Source organism: Grammomys surdaster, unplaced genomic scaffold (genome assembly GCF_004785775.1).
Source record: "Grammomys surdaster isolate TR1022 unplaced genomic scaffold, NIH_TR_1.0 166, whole genome shotgun sequence".
Classification (NCBI taxonomy): Eukaryota; Metazoa; Chordata; class Mammalia; order Rodentia; family Muridae; genus Grammomys; species Grammomys surdaster.
In genome coordinates, this window is record NW_021604614.1 from 2,815,615 (window position 1) to 2,821,782 (window position 6,168).

Sequence of the window (6,168 nt, forward strand, 5' to 3'; positions counted from 1 at the left end):
GTAGCCCAGGCTGGCCTCTCTCAGAGAGAGAGAGAGAGAGAGAGAGAGAGAGAGAGAGAGAGAGAGAGATCTGCCTGCCTCTGATTCCCAAACACTGGAATTAAAAGTGTTCTCCATTACACTGGACTTTTAATTTTATTTATTGTGAATAATAAATGCCATCATATGCATGCATATGTAAATGGTCAGAGGACATCTTTAAGGAGCCGATTCTTCTTGTCCTCCACCTTGGTGAGGCAGACTTGTCTCTGCTCCTCTGTGTTGGTCACCAAGTCTGAAGACTTCCAGGATCGTCTCCACTTTCCCTCTCCTGCCTGGATGTAGAAGTGTTCTGACGTCAGACCTTGCCAGCACATTCACTTTTATGGCCTTGGGGACTAAATTCAGCTCACCAAGCTCCTATGCCGAGCACTATTATCTGCTAAGTCATCTCTCTGGCTATTATTTTGTTTTTCTGAGATAGAGTCTCATTTAGCCTGGGCTGACTTTGAACTCACAATGTAGCCCAAGCTGGTCTTAAACTCCTGATCTTCCTGCCTCATCCTCCCCAAATCTGAGATTACAGGCAAGTACCATCAAGCCTGGCTCGTTTACAACTCATGTTGGGACCAATTCAAACTAAGCAGCCACCAAAGGATTTTTTCCAAGCTGCTGCCTGAGATATGTTACGAGATAAACAGACTAACTGTGCGGAGGTGGCTAGGCAGTATTTCTCTTCTGAGATTTAAAGTCTCCTTGTTAGAAACTGTACACGGTAGGTAACACAAGCCTGAAGTCCTAATATGTCGGAAATGGAGGAACAGGAAGGAGTTCAAGTCACCTTCAGCGGAATGATGTATTTGAGGCTATGAGGCTATCCTGGGCTACATGACAGCCTGTGTGTGTGTGTGTGTGTGTGTGTGTGTGTGTGTGTGTGTGTGTGTGTATATATATATATATATATATATATATACACACATATATGAATGAGATGGGCTAGAGAGATGTCTTAAAGAGGACTCAAGTGTAGGTTTCTAGCACCTACAAGACCTTTCACAACCCTTGAGGGCACCAGACGTGCATGTGGTACACTCACATTTACACAGGCAAATATTCTTATACATTTTGAAAAAAATAAAAATAAACCCAAATAAGGTGGGTGGGGGTGTCTAGCTGCCAAGTTCCATCCATGGGACTTCAAGGGTGGAGAGAACCAACTCCTGAAAATCATCCTCTGCTCCACACACACACATACACACACACACACACACACACACACACACACACACACTCATACAAGTAAAGAGAGACAGATACATTCATACACTTAGAGATAGATACACACAGTCACATGTACACAGATACACAGTCACACGCTACACAGACACACAAAGACACACATGCATTCACACACTCATACACTTTAAGAGAGGCAAATACACAGAGTCACACATACACATAGTCACACATGCAAGAGACACACACAAAGACACACACACACATTCACACACAGACACGAAATGTAATTTAAAAAAATAAAATAAACAAACTAAATAAAAGTCTCTCTGTTTGGACCAGAGTGTACCCACACAGAGGTTTCTCACAACAGGGATGTCAAGCTGAAACCGGATTTGAAACCAGACATAAAAGAACACAGTGGGAGCTGGGGTGGGGCCTAGCTGTGTGCTAGCTGAGCATGCACAGGCTGGAGGTTCATCCCCAGAGCTGCAGGACAAAACAAAGAAAACAGCACTTTAGAGATCAAAACCCTGGGTGCAGGTGTGGGAGGAGGCCCGGGGCTCAGGGCTGAGGCCTGGGAAACTCACAAAGCCGATTCTGGTTCTGCCGGTTTACCTCAGAGGGGTTTGTCTCAGCCTGCCTCTCTAATGCTGTCCTCGCCTCCTGTGCCAAGTTGGCAGCCCGTCAAGAAAGGTTAGATCTGGATGGAACAAAAGAGCAGGTGCCCTTGAGAACAGCAACAGAAGCCAGCTAAAAAATGGCCTATACCTATTCAATTTTGAAGACCACTACGGTTTTCTTTCTTTTCTGTCTTTTTGTTGTTGTTGTTGTTGTTGTTGTTGGTTTGGTTTTCTGTTTTTAGAGACAGAGTTTCTTTGTGTAGCCTCGGCAGTGCTTGATCTATCTCTGCAGAGCAGGAACTCTGGACTGGAACTCACAGAGATCTTCCTGCTTCTGCCTCCTGAGTGCTGGGATTGAAGGCCTGCGCCACAAAAAGTTGTCACACACACCTGACCCCCACCCCCAGGTTTTTCTGTGTAACTGTGAAGCTCACTTTGTAGACCAGTGTGACCTCAAACTCAGAGATCTGCCTACCTCTGCCTCCTGAGTGCCAGACCCTCTTCCTTTGGCCTCAAACTCAAATTTGCTATGTAGCCAGAGAAGACCTTGAATTTCTGAGCCTCCTACTTCCGCTTCCTGAAACCCGTCCTTACAGGCACGTATCACTACGTCTGGTTTGTGCAGCGCTGGGATTTGAACTCGGTACTTCTTCACGGTAGTCGGATATTTTACCAACCGAGCTACACGCCCCGCCCCCACTGTGTTCCTGTTCTAGACATTCAGAAACCGCATCTACTCAAAAGCATTTACTCTTCACTTGAGTCCGTTGATATCCAGAGCCAGCTTGGCAAACGGGCTCCAAACTCAGGAATGTCACACATAGGTGACATCTGTTGCCATGACAACCCTGCATACCTTCTTGGAGCCCACTCTTCACACTCACCTGGGAACCGCCTACTTAGCCTAGATAAAAGGTGAAACTTTCCCCACCTTCGACCGTTTGTTTTTCCCTGTCTTTCTCTTTCTCCCCTTTGTCCCCACTCTTCCCTAATAAAACCTCTACCACGTGGAACTGCTTCGGCCTAGTGTGGTCTATCCGGACTCACCGCCATCCCAAACACAGCAGGGTCCGCGGGGCAACACAACTGGGCCGAAAGCCTGGACTCTCTGTCTTTATTTTACTTCATGTCACACAGACATGCCAATCACTCAAGGAATGACTGTCTAAAAAAAGGGGAGGGGGATATCTAGGGACAGAGGTAAAATGGCTCAGAAAGTTAAGATGCTTGCTGCCAAGCCAGAGGATCTGAGTTTAGTCCCCAGGAACCATGCAGTGGAAGAAGAGAACCAACTCTTTCAAGTTGTCCTCTGACCTCCACACAGACAAGCTGTGGCATGGTGTATGCCCCCATACACTAAATAAATAACTGTAATAGCAATAATAATAATAACAATAAGCCACGTTGGGAACCTAACCATCTTGCCCCTCTTCTTTTTTTTTTTTTGGTTTTTCGAGACAGGGTTTCTCTGTGTAGCCCTGGCTGTCCTGGAACTCACTCTGTAGACCAGGCTGGCCTCGAACTCAGAAATCTGCCTGCCTCTGCCTCCCAAGTGCTGGGATTAAAGACATGCACCACCACCGCCCGGCCTGTCTTGCCCCTCTTCGAAAGGAAAGTCACAGAGATGAGTGAGTGACTTAAGGGTCTTACTTTATTTTATTCTTTTGGAATCAAGATTTTTGTTTGTTTGTTTTTCAGGACAGGGTTTTTCTGTGTAGCCTTGGCTGTCTTGGAACTCACTCTGTAGAACAGGCTATCTTTGAACTCACAGAGATCCGCCTGCCTCTGTCTCTGGAGTGCTGGGATTAAAGTCTGTGCCACCATCACTGCCCGGCCCTCAAGGTTTTACTATGTTAGCTCAGGTTGGTCTCCAGTTCCCATCAATCATCCTTCCTGACGGTGGGACCCTTCCACGCCTGGGAACTACTCTCAACTCTCAGAGCATCTCTGTCCAGAACCTCAAAAAGCAACTGATGTTACCCTAAACCCCCAGTTGTCTTTGGCCCAGGGAACAGCAAACCTCACTGACAGTTCACTCCATGATGACATCATACCCAAGAAGAAGTACTCACCTTGTGGGAACAGGCTTGGCCCCTCAAGTAATAAAGACATCTTCAGAAGCCTTGCAGAGCGAGAGCAGATACAACAATAACTACTTAATTACACACAGCTCTCACACAAACCCCAATTCTCCTGTTTAAATCTAAAGCTCATGTCAGTACCCCAAAAATGGGTTTGCGGGGGTGGGGTGGGTGGTGTCACTGACTCTTTTGTCTATACTTTCCAATATGGAGTCTCTTTTCTCTGCTTTTTGCAATTTTTCCTTTTCCTCCTCCTCCTCCTCTTCCTCCTCTTCTCTCCCTCTATTCTTTTTTTGTTTATCTATTTTGTGTATATCTAATGTGCACACGGGTACCACAGTGCTTCTGTGGGTCTGAGAGGACAACTGGGAGGGGTTGCTTCTCTCCTTCTCTGTGTGGCTCCGAGGGATGGAACTTAAGCTGTCGGTCTTGGGTGCAACCACCTTTATTCACTGGAAAATCTTGACAGATCTTATTTTTCAGACAGGGTTTCCTGTAGCCCAGGCTACCCTTGAACTTGTGGCTAAGGATGACTTTGAATTTTTAATCATTCTGCTACTACCTTCCTGAGTGCTGGGATTACAGGCACGAGCTACCTCTCTACGTTTATGTGGCACCGAGATTGGAACCCAAGATATTGTATGAGTTAGGCAATACTCTGTTGACTTTTTTCTCCTTTTGGCAGATTCTCTCTTTTTTTTTTTTTTGGTTTTCCGAGACAGGGTTTCTCTGTATAGCCCTGGCTGTCCTGGAACTCACTCTGTAGACCAGGCTGGCCTCGAACTCAGAAATCCACCTGCCTCTGCCTCCCAAGTGCTGGGATTAAAGGTGTGCGCCACCACTACCCGGCTTTTTGGCAGATTCTTATGAAGCCTAAGCTGGTTTTGAACACTTGATCATTGGGCCTCAAGCTTCTGAGTACTGGGATTAAAGAAGTGAGGTTTAATTGTCTCTGTAGTAAGAGTATTAGGACAGGTGGTCAAGCCTAACCTGTTAAGTCAGTTAGAGATGAGGGAGGCTTCAGTCATAGAAAGCCAGCTACATTCTTCTGCACTGTATGCTTAGCTCCTGGGTAGAAACCATGGCTGGCTGCCCTGCTGGTGCCTGGGCTTTCTGGGTTGCTAAGTGACATATGCAAATGGGGCCTGACCTGAGGCTTCTTTAGGGACTGTCCCTGATTTTTATAGTATTCTTTTTTGTTTGTTTTTGTTTTTCAAGACAGGGTTTCTCTGTGTAGCCGTGGCTCTCCTGGAACTCGGCTAGCTTCGAATTCAGAGATCTGCCTGCCTCTTCCTCCTGCGTATGGGGATCAAAGGTGTGCACCACCACCAGCAGCCCTTTTATGCCTTCTTAACAGGCTAGTTAGCCTTCTCCACCTCTCATTTCCTTCCTTGCTATGCAATTGATCTGGACAATTTGATTTGAAAAGCCAGGGCTGGAGATGTGGCTCATTTGGTAGGGTACTTAGCCAGCATGCATGAAGGCCTGGGTTTGAGTACCAGCACTGCATAAGCCTGGTGTGGTGGTGCGTGCCTGTAACCCGAACTCTAGGAGGTACAGAGGCAGGAGGGTCAGAAATTCAAAGTCAGCCAGGGTTGCATAGCAAGTCTGAGGATAGGCTGGGCTACATGAGACTCTGTGATGACTAATAATGCTAATAAGGAACTTGGTAGAGTCTAGAGGTTCCTGGAAGATATCTAAAATCATCTGGAACATGAGTCTCTCGGTGTGCCTATAGGGGATTATCTTGATTATGTCAAAGGGTCTCGGGACTCTCGCTATGGGACTCCCAGAGATCCACCTACCTGTACCTCTGGACTTGTGCAATTAATTCCTATACCAACCACCACAAGGGAAGAGCCATTTTAACTGTGGGCAGGACTATTCCCTGGGCAGCAGACCCTGGGCAGCAGACCCTGGGCTGTATAAATGGAAAAGACTACAAAGTAGTAACATCAATTTCTCTGCTTCCTGGTTGTGGGTGTGTTGTGGATGCTACTTCAACATTCTGACGTTTTGATTTCTCCACCGTGACTTTTATAGCATTCTTTTTTGGTTTGTTTTTTTGTTTTTCAAGACAGGGTTTTTCAGCCGGGCGGTGGTGGCGCACGCCTTTAATCCCAGCACTTGGGAGGCAGAGGCAGGCGGATTTCTGAGTTCGAGGCCAGCCTGGTCTACAGAGTGAGTTCCAGGACAGCCAGGACTACACAGAGAAACCCTGTCTCGAAAAACCAAAAAAAAAAAAAAAA